The 16,632-nt window shown below is 48.6% G+C and overlaps 1 pseudogene; it reads right to left on the bottom strand.

Annotated features, from left to right (window-relative positions):
* Positions 1-10,670: 10,670 nt before the first annotated feature.
* LOC147957525 (uncharacterized) lies at positions 10,671-12,862 on the bottom strand (annotated as a pseudogene).
* Positions 12,863-16,632: the final 3,770 nt, after the last annotated feature.

The raw sequence follows: 16,632 nt of genomic DNA, 5'->3' as shown, positions 1-16,632 counted from the left end.
GGTGGCGGCAGCCCCCAGATCCCATCTGGGTGGCGGCCAAGGGGGGGGGGGAAAGAGAGGGGGGCGCACCTAGGGTTGGCCTTAGGGCCCATCTGCCCCTAGGGTTTGCCCCCTCTCCTCTTGAGGGCACCTTGGGCCTTGGTGGGAGGCGCCCCAGCCCACCTAGGGGCTGGTCCCTTCCCACTCTTGGCCCACGAAAGCCTCCGGGGCAGGCGGCACCTTCCGGTGGACCCCCGGAACCCTTCCGGTGGTCCTGGTACATTACCGGTGATGCCCGGAACATTTCTGGTGGCCAAATCCACACTTCATATATATCAATCTTTACCTCCGGACCATTCCGGAACTCCTCGTGACGTTGGGGATCTCATCCGGGACTCTGAACAACATTCAGTAACCGCATACATACTTTCCCTATAACCCTAGCGTCATCGAACCTTAAGTGTGTAGACCCTACGGGTTCGGGAATCATGCAGACACGACTGAGACATCTCTCTGGTTACTAACCAACAGCGGGATCTGGATACCCATGTTGGCTCCCACATGTTCCACGATGATCTCATCGGATGAACCACGATGTCAAGGATTCAATCAATCCCATATACAATTCCCTTTGTCTACTGGTATGATACTTGCCCGAGATTCGATCGTCGGTATCCCGATACCTTGTTCAATCTCGTTACCGGCAAGTCTCTTTACTCGTTCCGCAACACATCATCCCGTGATCAACTCCTTGGTCACATTGTGCACATTATGATGATGTCCTACCGAGTGGGCCCAGAGATACCTCTCCATTACACGGAGTGACAAATCCCAGTCTCGATTCGTGCCAACCCAACAGACACTTTTGGAGATACCCGTAGTGCACCTTTATATCCACCCACTTACATTGTGATGTTTGGTACACCCAAAGCATTCCTACGGTATCTGGGAGTTGCACAATCTCATGGTCTAAGGAAATGATACTTGACATTAGAAAAGTTTTAGCATACGAACTACACGATCTTGTGCTAGGCTTAGGATTGGGTCTTGTCCATCACATCATTCTCCTAATGATCATTCTCCTAATGATGTGATCCCGTTATCAACGACATCCAGTGTCCATGGTCAGGAAACCGTAACCATCTATTGATCAACGAGCTAGTCAACTAGAGGCTTACTAGGGACATGGTGTTGTCTATGTATCCACACATGTATCTGAGTTTCCTATCAATACAATTCTAGCATGGATAATAAACGATTATCATGAACAAGGAAATATAATGATAGCCAATTTATTATTGCCTCTAGGGCATATTTCCAACAGTCTCCCACTTGCACTAGAGTCAATAATCCAGTTCACATTGCTATGTGATTAACACTCAAGGTCACATCGCCATGTGACTAACACCCAAAGAGTTTACTAGAGTCAACTATCTAGTTCACATTACCATGTGATTAACACTCAATGAGTTCTGGGTTTGATCATGTTATGTTTGTGAGAGATGTTATAGTCAACGGGTCTACAACAATCAGATCCGCATGTACTTCGCAAAACTTTATGTCATATCGTAGATGCTGCTACCACGTTCCACTTGGAGCTATTCCAACTGGTTGCTCCATTATACATATCGGGTTTTTTTTCTACTCATAGTCATCCGGATAGGTGTTAAAGCTTGCATCGACGTAACTCTTAACGTCGAACTCTTTATCACCTCCATAACCGAGAAATATTTCCTTATTCCTCTAAGGATAATTCTTGACCACTGTCCAATTATCCACTCCTGAATCACCTATGTACCCTCTTGCCCGACATATGGCAAGGCACAAATCAGGTGCGGTACTCAGCATGGCATGCCGTATAGAGCGTATGACAAAAGCATAGGGGACGACCTTCGTCCTTCCTCTTTCTTCTGCCGTGGTCAAGCTTTGAGTCTTACTCAACTTCACACCTTACAACTCAGGTAAGAATCCCTTCTTTGACTGATCTATTTTGAACTCCTTCAAAATCATGTCAAGGTGTGTGTTCTTTGAAAGTATCATCAGGCGTCTTGATCTATCTCTATAGATCTTGATGCCCAATATGTAAGTAGCTTTATCCAGGTCTTCCTTTGAAAAACACTCTTCAAACAACCATTTATGCTTTCCAGAAATTCTACATTATTTTGGATCAACAATATGTCATCCACATATACTTATCAGAAATGTTGTAGTGCTCCCACTCACTTTCTTGTAAATACAAGTTTCTAGCAAACATTGTATAAACCTAAAAGCTTTGATCACTCCATCAAAGCATATATTCCGACTCCGAGATGCTTGCTCTAGTCCATAGAAGGATCGCTGGAGCCAGCATACCTTTTAGCATCCTTAGGATTGACAAAACCTTTATTGTATCACATACAACTTTTTCTTACGAAAACTGGTAAGAAAACTTGTTTTGACATCCATTTGTCAGATTTCATAATCAAAAAATACAGCTAATGCTAACATGATTTCGACGGACTTAAACATCGCTACGGGTGAGAAAATCTCATCGTAGTCAACTCCTTGAACTTGTGAAAAGACTCTTTGCCACAAGTCGAGCTTCATAGACGGTAACATTACCGTCCACGTCCGTCTTCTTCTCAAAGATCCATTTATCTCAATGGCTTGCCGATCAATGGGCAAGTCCACCAAAGTCCATGCTTTGTTCTGATACATGGATCATATCTCGGATTTCATGGCTTCTAACCATTTGTCGGAATATGGGCCCACCATCGCTTCTCCATAGCTCGTAGGTTCATTGTTGTCCAACATGATATCTAAGATAGGATCACCGTACCACTCAGGAGTAGTACATATCCTTGTCAACCTACGAGGTTTGATAGCAACTTGATCTGAAGCTTCATGATCACTATCATTAACTTCCCCTTCAGCCGACGTAGGCGCCACAGAAACATCTTTCTGTGTTGCACCAATTTCCGGTTGAAGTAGAGGTTCAACAACCTCATCAAGTTCTATCTTCCTCCCACTCAATTCTTTCAAGAGAAACTCCTTCTCGAGAAAGGACCCGTTCTTAGCGACAAACACTTTGCCCTCGGATCTGAGATAGAAGGTATACCCAACTATTACCTTTGGGTATCCTATGAAGATGTATTTGTCTGCTTTGGGTTCGAGCTTTTCCGGCTGAAGCCTTAAGCATCGCAGCACCAAATATTAAGAAACGACAACTTTGATTTCTTGCCAAACCAATGTTGATACGACGTCGTCTCAACGGACTTAGATGATGCCCTATCTAAAGTGAATGCAGCTGTCTATAACGCATAACCTCAAAATGATAGCGGTAGATCGGTAAGAGACATCATAGATCGCACCATATCTCATAAGGTTCGATTACGACGTCCGGACACGCCATTACGCTATGGTGTTCCAGGTGGTGTCAACTGTGAAACAATTTCACAATGTGTTAAGTGATTGCCAAACTCATAACTCAAAAATTCTCCATCGATCAGATCGTAGCAATTTGATCTTCTTGTTATGATGGTTCATAACTTCACTTTGAAATTGCTTGAACTTTTCAAACGTTTCAGACTTGTGCTTCATTAAGTAAATATACCCATATCTACTCAAATCGTCAGTGAAGATGAGAAAATAGCGATGTCCACCGCACGCCTCAATTCTTATTGGATCACACACATCAGCATGTACGATTTCCAACAAGTCACTTGCCCGTTTCATTGTGCCTGAAAATGGGGTCTTAGTCATCCTGCCCTTGAGGCATGGCTTGCATGTGTCAAGCGATTCAAAATCAAGTGACTCCAAACATCCATCGACATGGAGTTTCTTCATGCATCTTACGCCAATATGACCTAAGCGGCAGTGCCACAAGAAAGTGGTACTATCATTATTAACTCTACATCTTTTGGCGTGAACATGTGTATTACCACGACTGACATTCAATGAACCATTCACATAGGGTGCATGACCATGAAAGGTATTATTCATGTAAATAGAATAACCATTATTCTCTAACTTAGATGAATAACCGTATTGCAATGAACATGATCTAATCATATTCATGCTCAACGTAGACACCTGATAACATTTATCTAGGTTCAATACTAATCCCGAAGGCAGATGGAGCGTGCGATGGTGATCTCATCAACTTTGGAAACACTTCCAACACACATTGTCACCTCGCCCTTAGCCAGTCTCGTTTAGTCCGTAGCTTTTGCTTCAAGTCACCAATAATAGCAACTGAACCGGTAGCCAATACCCAGGTGCTACCAGGAGTACTAGTAAGGTACACATTAATAACACGTATATACTTTGTTGAAGTTGCCAGCCTTCTTATCTACCATGCATTTGGGGTAATACCGCTACCAGTGACCGTTCCCCTTACAATAGAAGCACTTAGTCTCGGGTTTGGGTTCAACCTTGGGTTCCTTTACTGGAGCGGCAACTAGTTTGCCATTCATGAAGTTTCCCTTCTAGCCCTTGCCCTTCTTGAAACCAGTGGTCTTGTTAAACCATCAACACTTGATGCTCCTTCTTGATTTCTTCCTTTTGCGGTCTTAAGCACCGCGAACAGCTCCGGGATCATCTCCATCCCTTGCATGTCATAGTTCATCACGAAGATCTAGTAGCTCAGTGATAGTGACTAGAGAACTCTATCAATCACTATCTTATCTGGAAGTTTAACTCCCACTTGATTCAAGTGAATGTAGCACCCAGACATTCTGAGCGTATGCTCACTAGTTGAGCTATTCTCCTCCATCTTGTAGGCAAAGAACTTGTCAGAGGTCTCATACCTCTCAACACGGGCATGAGCCTGAAATCCCAATTTCAACTCTTGGAGCATCTCATATGTTCTATGGAGTTCAAAACGTCATTGGAATCCCGATTCTATGCCGTAAAGTATGGTGCACTTAACTATCAAGTACTCATCAGGACGTGTCTGTCAAATGTTCATAACATCCACAGACGATGTTGGAGGGGTTGGCACACCGAGCGGTGCATCAAAGACATAAGCCTTCTGTGTAGCAGTGAGGACACTCCTCAGGCAACGGACCTAGTCCGCATCATTGCTTACAATATGTTTCAACCTAATCTTTCTCTAGGAACGTATTGAAACAAGGAGCTACAACGCGAGCTATTGATCTACAACCCTTTTTGCAAAGACAACTTAGACTATTGTTCATGATAAATAAGTTCATCTAATCAAATTATATAATGAACTCCCACTCAGATAGACATCCCTCTAGTCATCTAAGTTATACATGATCCGAGTCAACTAGGCCATGTCCGATCATCACGTGAGACGGACTAGTCATCATCGGTGAACATCCTCATGTTGATCGTATCTTCTATACGAATCATGTTCGACCTTTCGGTCTTCCGTGTTCCGAGGCCATGTCTGTACATGCTAGGATCGTCAAGTCAACCTAAGTGTATTGCGTGTGTAAATTTGACTTACACCCGTTGTATTCGAACGTTAAAATCTATCACACCCGATCATCACGTGGTGCTTCGAAACAACGAACCTTCGCAACGGTGCACAGTTAGGGGGAACACTTTCTTGAAATTATTGCGAGGGATCATCTTATTTAAGCTACCGTCGTTCTAAGCAAATAAGATGTAAAACATGATAAACATCACATGCAATCAAATAGTGACATGATATGGCCAATATCATTTTGCTCCTTTTGATCTCCATCTTTGGGGCGCCATGATCATCATTGTCACCGGCATGACATTATGATCTCCATCATCATGATCCCCATCATCGTGTCTTCGTGAAGTTGTCTCGCCAACTATTACTTCTACTACTACGACTAACGGTTAGCAATAAAGTAAAGTAATTACATGACGTTTATGTTGACACGTAGGTCATAAATAAATTAAGACAACTCCTATGGCTCCTGCCGGTTGTCATACTCATCGACATGCAAGTCGTGATTCCTATTACAAGAACATGATCAATCTCATACATCACATATATCATTCATCACATCCTTTTGGCCATATCACATCACACGACATATGCTGCAAAAACAAGTTAGACGTCCTCTAATTGTTGTTGCAAATTTTACGTGGCTGCTATAGGTTTCTTAGCAAGAACGTTTCTTACCTATGCCAAAACCACAATGTGATATGCCAATTTCTATTTACCCTGCATAAGGACCCTTTTCATCGAATCCGATCCGACTAAAGTGGGAGAGACAGACACCCATTAGCCACCTTATGCAACTAGTCATGTCAGTCAGTGGAACCTGTCTCACGTAAGAGTACGTGTAAGGTCGGTCCGGGCCGCTTCATCCCACGATGCCGCCGAATAAAGATAAGACTAGTAACGGCAAGTAAATTGACAAAATCGACGTCCACAACAACTTGTGTTCTACTCGTGCATAGAAACTACGCATAGACCTAGCTCATGATGCCACTGTTGGGGATCGTAGCAGAAATTTAAAAATTTCTACGCATCACCCAGATCAATCTATGGAGTAATCTAGCAACGAGGGGAAGGGGAGTGCATCTACATACCCTTGTAGATCGCTAAGCGGAAGCGTTGCAAGAACGGGGATGAGGTAGTCGTACTCGTGGCGATTCAGATCGCGGGAGATTCCGATCTAAGCGTCGAACAACGGCGCCTCCACGTTCAACACACGTGCAGCCCGGTGACGTCTCCCATGCCTTGATCCAGCAAGGAGAGAGGGAGAGGTTGGGGAAGACTCCGCCCAGCAGCAGCACGACGGCGTGGTGGTGGTGGAGGAGCGCGGTACTCCAGCAGGGCTTCGCCAAGCACTATGAGAGACGAGGAGGGGGAGAGGTAGGGCTGCGCCTTGGGGAGAGAGACTCGTGTGTTGGGCAGCCCAAAACCTCCACTATATATAGGAGGAGGGGAAGGGCTGCGCCCCCACCTAGGGTTCCCTCCCTAGGGGTGGCGGCAGCCCCCAGATCCCATCTGGGTGGCGGCCAAGGGGGGGGAGAGGGGGGCGCACCTAGGGTGGGCCTTAGGGCCCATCTGCCCCTAGGGTTTGCCCCCTCTCCTCTTGAGGGCGCCTTGGGCCTTGGTGGGAGGCTCCCCAGTCCACCTAGGGGCTGGTCCCTTCCCACTCTTGACCCACGAAAGCCTCCGGGGCTGGTGGCACCTCTCGGTGGACCCCCGGAACCCTTCCGGTGGTCCTGGTACATTACCGGCGAAGCCCGGAACACTTCCGGTGGCCAAATCCACACTTCCTATATATCAATCTTTACCTCCGGACCATTCTAGAACTCCTCGTGATGTCCGGGATGTCATCCAGCACTCTGAACAACATTCAGTAACCGCATACATACTTTCCCTATAACCCTAACGTCATCGAACCTTAAGTGTGTAGACCCTACGGGTTCGGGAATCATGCAGACATGACTGAGACATCTCTCTGGTTACTAACCAACAGCGGGATCTGGATACCCATGTTGGCTCCCACATGTTCCACGATGATCTCATCGATGAACCACGATGTCAAGGATTCAATCAATCCCGTATACAATTCACTTTGTCTACTGGTATGATACTTGCCTGAGATTCGATCGTCGGTATCCCGATACCTTGTTCAATCTCGTTACCGGCAAGTCTCTTTACTCGTTCCGCAACACATCATCCCGTGATCAACTCCTTGGTCACATTGTGCACATTATGATGATGTCCTACCGAGTGGGCCCAGAGATACCTCTCCGTTACACGGAGTGACAAATCCCAGTCTCGATTCGTGCCAACCCAACAGACACTTTCGGAGATACCCGTAGTGCATCTTTATAGCCACCCAGTTACGTTGTGACATTTGGTACACCCAAAGCATTCCTACGGTATCCGGGAGTTGCACAATCTCATGGTCTAAGGAAATGACAGTTGACATTAGAAAAGCTTTAGCATACGAACTACACGATCTTGTGCTAGGCTTAGGATTGGGTCTTGTCCATCACATCATTCTCCTAATGATGTGATCCCGTTATCAACGACATCCAATGTCCATGGTCAGGAAACCGTAACCATTTATTGATCAACGAGCTAGTCAACTAGAGGCTTACTAGGGACATGGTGTTGTCTATGTATCCACACATGTATCTGAGTTCCCTATCAATACAATTCTAGCATGCATAATAAACGATTATCATGAACAAGGAAATATAATAATAGCTAATTTATTATTGCCTCTAGGGCATATTTTCAACAACACCTACGAAATTTATTGTACATGATTTACGTACGAGCTTAGGTGGAAGTTTTTGGTTGGCGAAAATCAGGGGAAGGGCCCCCACCCACTTGAAATTTAGGGGGGGGGGAGATTATAGAGGAAGGTTGGGTAATGCTACACTCACATAAATAAACTAGGTGTTTTACCTAAAAGGCAACGTGGATAATTCAGATTGGAGAAGGGAGAGGAGGGGGCCCACCCACCTGAAAATCGAGAGGGGGTGGGGGGTGAGATTGATTATTAGGCAGTTTACGTAAATCATTTCGTAGCTTCTCGTAGATGTAGGATTATCGGATGAGGGCTACGTGAAAATTTTGTAACACGTTCTTAGGTGTTGGATTATTGGCAGGTGGCGAGCAAATGGCAATCACAGGAAGCTGCATGCAGGGAGCAATGCTACATCCACGAAAATTAACGTAGATCTTTACGTAATTAGCAACTTGTCAAGTTATGATTGGAAATAGAGGGAAAAGGAAGCCCACCCCATGAAAATCAGGGGGGGGGGGAATTAAGGGAAAGTTACGTAGGATCACGTAGTGGGTTACGTAGATGTAGCATTTACGTAGATGTAGACTAGTAAATATGCTCGTGCATTGCTACGGGCCATTGTCTGAACCATCCATAATGTAGTTCAAAGAAGTTGCACTCATGTCCTCTTTGGCAGAGCTTGCATCAGCTCGGCACTGCCCTCGAGTGGAGGGTTCTGGTTGTATAGGAATTCGGACAGATGCTTATTTTCTTCTCAACTTTGAAACATACTCTTTGAGACTCCGGTTACTGCTACTCGTGAATGTTTCATCATTGTTACCTTTATACATAACTTATTGCGTGCTCTTAGTTTTTTTCCGTATCAAGTTTCAAATGGATCTTATCTTTCAAGCATGCATATTTTGAATTGACTACTATAATATATTAGAAATTAATAAGCCCCTATGACAAATGAAAATTAGCATATTTTCATCTCGTAAAATGAAGCTGCAGTTTTCTTGCAATACATAAGTGAATCCTCTAAATATGGGCATTTGTACAACTGATTTGTTTTCAAAGCATTTCCCTATTTGATACCACCTATCTTCTGTAAATTATTTAAAGATGTCCAAACAAAAAAAATTGAAGAATGATAATGAACAATTTAAGACAATCGCAAGTATGTACATATCTTAAATAAACGAAGATGAATACACCAATGCTTCTACCGATTCTCGTCCTACACAGCAAGAAATTACGAACAATATTTTCTTTCACACTGCATATTTGGACCAACCAAAGCATGAACAAGATTATGTTTATTCTATAGCTTTTTCACCCTTCTAGTAAATATACCCATGAGTTGCGAAGAGTTGATTTCATATTTTTAGGCAAACTTGGTTAGCACATACATCCAGTCAAATATGTAACAAGGCAGCGGATGCATTTCGAGAAAAAAAAATACGTGTAGTTTAAAAAACATAGTGAAGCACTGTAATTAAATAGGTGCCTGGGCGCGAAACGGGAATCAAAGTGTAATTCTTGCCGGAGTAATGAAGTCAGCCAGATTACTGATGCAGGAAGTTACATGGTATTTATATTGGTTTATACATTTTGGAAACGATATTCAACCAAATAATATGCCACATTCATCTATATGTGTGTATCATTTCCAAAATGGCAAAAGAAGGCCTCCAAAATGTCATTCAGCAGGATCACCTGCAGCTTTTGGTTTCTTTTGTTATACCTGAAAGTGCCAAATATATTGATTTTTCACTTTTGTTACATGTCAAATCTCTTTCAACAGAGGTCAGGTAAACTCTCCTCTTCTCCATTGAAAACGGTTATAACTTTTAGATGCTAATAACAGCCTTTCCAAGTGAACAGAGCATTCCATCAGAGTAAAAAAACTGACATAGTTACTCATTAATTGCAGGCCATTCAGATGATAATCGCCTTTACAAGTCCGAATTTCACAGAAGGTAAAAAACTCAAGTAATTAATAGGCAATAATATCCAGTTGACCCTAATGTTTTACAACCAACAAATTATGAGGCACACTTTCCTGTGGCCTTTTCCAGAATAACGCACATGAACTTGTATCTAATAAAGCGGCACGCCTCTACATACATATCCGACAGTTATAATGTTCTAGAAAAGCTAACCTTGATTTATCTATGTGAGCTTGCAAGTGTAATTGTTAAGATCCTCCTTTCACATACACAGACATGTAAATCAGCCGAGGTGAGCATCTGTTTATTTCTACATTGAAAGCACCCTGAAAAAGATGATTTCGGCCAATACCATAACAGAACGAAGTGGATCTGACACGAAAGAGAAAAGCTTCACTTTATCGCTACTCCAAGAGCCTAGTTGAGGTGAGAGGCTGGATCCCAATGTTTGGAGAGAGGGGTTCGTGGCCTGGTAGACAATGACCACATATTGTGCTGGAAGAAGGCGGCTGGTAGGATCAAGTACTCTACCAGGTCTAGGGCGTAGGTGGTAAGGGAAGGATGGAGGGAGACGTGACGAGGATCGGGCGCGCCGGCGGCAGGGCGCCGTCGCGGCTAGGAGAAGGGCGGCGGCTAGGGCTGTTGGCGGCTAGGGTTCCGGCTCCTCAGGGAGCCGGGCAATAGGAGATAATATTCTTCTTATTGCTTGCCTTCAAAACGAGTCTTACAACCTATATTTATATTCTAGATAACTTGTAGAAGAATCAACCTAAGATAACTTGCCTAATCTGAAAATAAAAACTAAGATAACTTGCGGGCCTAAGCCGGCCGGCCATAACACTTCTCCCCGCCTGCACAAACAGCTCGTCCTCGAGCTGCAAGGTGGGGAAGCGCTTGCTTGAACTCTTTGAGGTAATCAACCAGCGTCAAACACCTTCTCGACATCTGGGGCGGCCAGGTCAGCGGCGACGACGTCCTCCGGAATGTAGTCTGCCACCTCCAGGTAGAAGAGTCGCGGGCAGGCGTGGCCGGGCTTGTAGGGTTCGTCGCAGTTGAAGCACAACCCTTGGCGGCGACGCTCGAGTATCTCAGCTGGGGTGAGCCGGCGGAACGGGCGCCCCGCGGTCGCGGCGAGGGGTGCCGCAGAAGCCTGCACAGGCCGACCCTGCGCGGAATCCGGTCCGGGTAGCGACCCAGTAGTCTGGGACGGTGATTCCTGCTGGATGGCCACCGCGCGGCACTCGAACGCGCGGGCGTAATACATGGCCGACTGGAGATCATGGGGTCCCCGAAGCTCCACATCCATGCGGATATGGTCCGGTAGACCGCCCACAAATAACTCGGCGCGCTGAGTGGCGGAGACGCCCGGCGCGTGGCACGCCAGGGCCTAGAAGCGGTCGGCGTAGTCCTGCACCGTGGATGTGAAAGGTAAGCGGCCGAGGGCCGCCAGTCGGCTCCCGCGGATAGGAGGCCCGAACCGGAGGAGACAAAGCTCCCGGAAGCGCTCCCATGGTGGCATGCCGCCCTCGTCCTGCTCGAGGGCGTAGTACCAGGTGTGCGCTGCGCCTCGAAGATGATAGGACGCGAGCCAGGTGCGATCCAAAGCGAGCGTCCGCTGCCCTCGAAAGAACTGCTCGCACTGGTTGAGCCAGTTGAGGGGGTCCTCCGTGCCCTCGTAGGTGGCGAAGTCCAGTTTGGCGAAGCGAGGCGGTGTCGGCCCGCCGTGCCCGGGGGCGGCCGTAGTTGCCGCCGGCGCGTATGCTGGGTCGGGAAGCGCCGGGGCGTAGTTCGCCGAGCTGGAGGGGTGATCAAACCGCAGGGAGGGCGTCGGGTGTTCCGGCGTTGTGGAGTAGACCGGCCACGAAGACGAGCCGGTCGCCCAAGCGGGGATCGGCGATGGTGACGGTGGAAACTGCACCTGGTGCAGGGGCCGACCCGTAGCCCTAGGCGCGGGTGGTGGTACTGTCGATGGCGGCGGCGCCTGGTGGAGCTGCACCGGCGCCTGCGGCGTGGGGGGCGGCGGTGACGCCGGAAGAAGCTGCTGGGTCTGGCCCTGCTCCGAGGCGCCGGTGCCCAGGTTAGGGCTGGGCGGGGCCGGTGGAGGACCCTGCTCCGAGGCCGCTGGAAGGTAGGGCGCGACGGAGGACGGCGCGACCGGCGCGGTCCAGGTGGGCCACTGCGGCCCCGTGGTGGCGAGAAGTGGCGGGGCTGCCGGCGCGATCTGCGGCGGCCACTGCGCCCAAGGCGGCGGTGCGGCCGCTGGGGCGGGGAGCGCCGGGTAGCCTCCGGTGACGGCCCCCGGTGCCGAGTACCACGGAAGCGCCTGCTGACCCGTGGCCATGGCTGGATGGAGTCCGGTGATGGCCTCCGATGCCGGGTACCACGGAAGCGCCTGCTGACCGCGGCCATGGCTGGATGGAGTGGTGGGGGCGGCCCGTACGGACCTGCCAGGTAGAGGCGGATCCCTTGAACCGCGGTGACGAGGTCGTTGAGGACACCCGCCATGGCCTCCGGCGTGAACTGTTGCGGCTGCGGGGGAGGTGATGGCGGCGGTGAGTGTTGGACGGGGGCCTGTGGCTGCCCTTGACCCGGCGTGGTGCCGGGTGCCGTTAGGACCGGTGCTGAGAGCGACGCAGTGGTGCCCTCCGAGAGCGAGGCCGTGACGCCCGGCGCAGAGGCGGCGGTGGTGGAGGAGTTGGCGGGCAGCGGTGGTGGTGGCAGTGGAATTGGCGGAGACATGGTCGAAACCCGGTTACCTGATACCAAATTGGTAGGATCAAGTACTCTACCAGGTTTAGGGCGTAGGTGGTAAGGGAAGGATGGAGGGAGACGTGGCGAGGATCGGGCGCGCCGGCGGCAGGGCGCTGTCGCGGCTAGGAGAAGGGCGGCGGCTAGGGTTGTTGGCGGCTAGGGTTCCGGCTCCTCAGGAAGCCGGGCAATAGGAGATAATATTCTTCTTATTGCTTGCCTTCAAAAAGAGTCTTACAATCTATATTTATATCCTAGATAACTTGTAGAAGAATCAACCTAAGATAACTTGCCTAAGATAACTTGCCTAATCTGAAAATAAAAACTAAAATAACTTGCGGGCCTAAGCCGGCCGGCCATAACAGCGGCGATCGAGGACAGTGGCACGAAGAAGACAACACTGATCCAAATGAAGATTCGAGGCTATATTCTTGGCGGGCACAGGAGGATTCGTACCGCACCGTGATCATTTATCTGACACATAAGACCTTGATAGATTGGTGTGGCGGATGCTAAAGTTTCACACCAGTATAGATTTTCACTCATGATTTACTTGGCCCCAATGAAGATCATTGAAAATTTGTACAATCTTGTCAAGTTTTACTTCTCCTGTTTGGATAGAGTGCTTCATCTCTTCGAATCTAGTGTGGTGTCATCCAAACTCTTATGTAGTCAAATCCTGGTAAAATTCATGTATGCAATTAGCCAAAAAAAGAGACGTTCATCAAACATGCATGCTTACATGCATCCAGTGCCTCCCATCAGCTTCTTGGTAGAACGCCGATGGAGTGTTGTGCCTGGACTCATCACGTGGACATGCATGCTTGCAGACTCTTCCAACGACTCTCTGCTGTTGGATGCTATCGGATTTACACGATGACTCTCTGCTGTTGGATGCTATCGGATTTGCATGATGACTTGTCTGGCCTCACAACAACAACACCCCGAGTCATCCTCTTCTTCATCGCTCCTCATAGCAGGCGTGCACGACCTCATGGGGACCTCCCGGGGACAGCAAGTGTGCAGGACCTTCCCTGTGGCCAGCAAGCGTGATGGCAAACCTGACAAGGGACCCAAAAGTGATGCCCTTGCCCTTGTAATCCCAACGTATTCCTATCAGGGAATTTTTTGTGTGGAGACGGTATGCAAAGCCTCTTCCGACACCTGTCCCTGCTATGCATCGGAGGGAATCATGTTCTCCCATGCTCGTGGCTTCCTCGATCGGCTCGATGGGAGTAAATAGGATAAAACTACTACTTTACATGTTAGGGTTTTAAAAAACTATCGAATATTTTTTTTCTCTGATAACTACCAAGTCAGAGGTCGGCTGTTTCAAAAAACTCTAATCGTCAAGTGCTTTACTATTGATCGTGATTATGACAGTTGGGACCCGCATGTAAAAAAACCGTTTATGTGACCGTCAGTTTGACCGTTACCTTACATGTGGAGCCCACATGTCAGTGTCCCTTTGTTATTCTAATTAGAAAAATCTGTTCCTTTACGCATTTAGAGAAAACCCCTGTAGTTTTCTAAAAAAAGCAATCGGGTCGCTAAATGTTTTTCGAAAAAGCAATCGGGTCCCTGGCAACTTGTGCGCCCAGAGGAAACGACGTCGGCGGCTCGCCGGCCGCCAGGTCGCTGGCAGGCGAAAGGAGGCGGCCGACTGCTGCAGCTGCTCATGGCCATGGCGCGCAGTCGGAGCCCTTGGCCATGGCACGGCTGGTGGCGGCCGGTGCTCCTTGGCCCGTACCAGCGAGGCGCGAGGCGAGGCGGCCGACCGCTACCGCTGCTCGTGGCCATGGCGCGCGGTCGGAGCCTGCGCTGCTCCCGGCGCTCGCGGCTGGAGCCGCCGTGAAGTCCCACGTGAGCGGCCTCTCTCTCTCCTCCCTCTTCCTGGGCGCGGCGGCCCGAGCCCGAGCCCCTGGCCATGACGCTCAGCTCGCGGCAGCACGTGCTCCTGGGCGCGTCGGCCTGAACCCTCGCCATGGCGCGCGGCGGCCCTCTCCTTGCTCCGGCGCGGCTCCCGGCGCTCGCGGCTTGTGCCGGCCCTTGCTCGCCTTGCTCCTGGGCGCGGCCGTGTGGTGGAGGTGGTCGTCGGTGAGTGGTGGAGGTGCTGTAGCTTGGGCAAGGAGGAGAGAAGAGAGAGAGAGGAGAGAATGGAGGAAGAAGAAACATCTTACATGTGGATCCCACAATAAGTTAACGGTCAAATAAAACAGTCAACAAACGGATTGTTTAGGAGCGGGCCCGACCTGTCATAAACCGGTTTAAAATGTTAGCAATGAAGAATTTGGGTTTTTTGAAACAGCCGACCCCTGAATTGGTAGTTATTTGAGAAAAAAAATATCCAGTAGTTTTTTGGAACCCTAACCTGTAAAGTAGTAGTTTTATGCTATTTACTCGCTCGATGGGGTGCCCCATCAGCTCTAGCTCACTGTAACTAAGGCAAGTGCGGACATGGCTGATCGCGGGAATTGCGAGACGACAAGAGCGTCAAGGCATAGCGCCTCGCGCCTGATTAGTGGCGGCGGCGGACCGGATTTTGTGGAGACCTCTACCAGTGAGTTTCAAGATCATTCTTGCTGGGATCCTCGTCCATCGCATGGATGATAACAATTAATGTTCTAGACCTTGACGGTGATAGGGCATCTTGACATGGATAAGAATCAATTAATTGAGGTTCTAGACCATGGCATCAATGTACGACATGCTGTCGCCGGCGGGGGGCGGCTTTCGTCTAGCTTGTTGACGCATCGAACCCCTTGCTTCTCAATCGCTCCATCTCCATCTCGACTGTTGTGCCAAGGCAAGGCCACGACGTCCTCCTGTTCTTCCACCACCGCCAGGCGCTACTCGTTGTTCTCGGAATTCCGGCGATCGGTCATGGCCACGCGGCCTCGGTTGCACCTAAGCTAATCTAGACGCACAATCGCGAGACGGCGGAATGCGCCATCGAGCCGATCGAGGAAGCCATGGGCGTATGAGAGCCGGGTTCCATCCAACGCATCACAAGGATAGGTTCGCCAGATCAATGTGGGTACGCATGGGAGGGGCTTTGCATATGGCCGGTCTCCACACACCACAAATCATGCCCTCCTGAGATTGTTCCTGTCGCCGTCACCTCCTGCAGCACACGACGGCGCTCCCATGATTGGCGCTGCCGCCGCTAGCTATAGGTTCCTTCCTCTCCCTCGTACGTGTGGTTCTGGTTTTTATTACCAAAGAGTTCGATGTCCTCGCAGCTGGTCGAGGAGTCACTAATGGACACGATTGTGTTGGAAATATGAGCAATTTACCAAATGATTTTATTAACAGAAATATTAGATAAAGCATAACTAATATAATAGTGACAAAACAAGTCATGCGATTTGACAAAGAGAAGGTAAACATCATCTTCATATATGAACTGTAACTGAAAATATCTAGAGCAGACATTATAGCAAGTTGCATATATGAAATAGAGTCTACCATATCTAGGGAAAATACTAGAACAAGGAACTGTAGCAGGACCTCTAACAGAAAGGAGAAGAACACGTACGGGACAGCAGCAGCAGAAGCGCTGGACTTGGGGTCAGTGTCCTCGCCTGCCATGTTGTCGAGGAGGTCGTGGACGTCGGGGAAGGAGTCGTCGTTGGGGAAGTAGTCGTCGGAGTCCGTGATGAAGAAGCCAGTAGTCGCGCGGAGCGCTCCCCAAAAACCTTATCACCCTTCTCCCGTACAGGACTCAAAATGTGCGGTTCCGGAGGCCTATTGTCCCAACCTGTGGTGCA

Source organism: Triticum urartu, chromosome 7A (genome assembly GCF_056163025.1).
Source record: "Triticum urartu cultivar PI428250 chromosome 7A, HENAU_Tu73, whole genome shotgun sequence".
In the NCBI taxonomy this organism is placed as follows: Eukaryota; Viridiplantae; Streptophyta; class Magnoliopsida; order Poales; family Poaceae; genus Triticum; species Triticum urartu.
The sequence above is the reverse complement of the archived record's forward strand: the minus strand, read 5'-3'. Positions and strand labels throughout refer to the sequence as shown.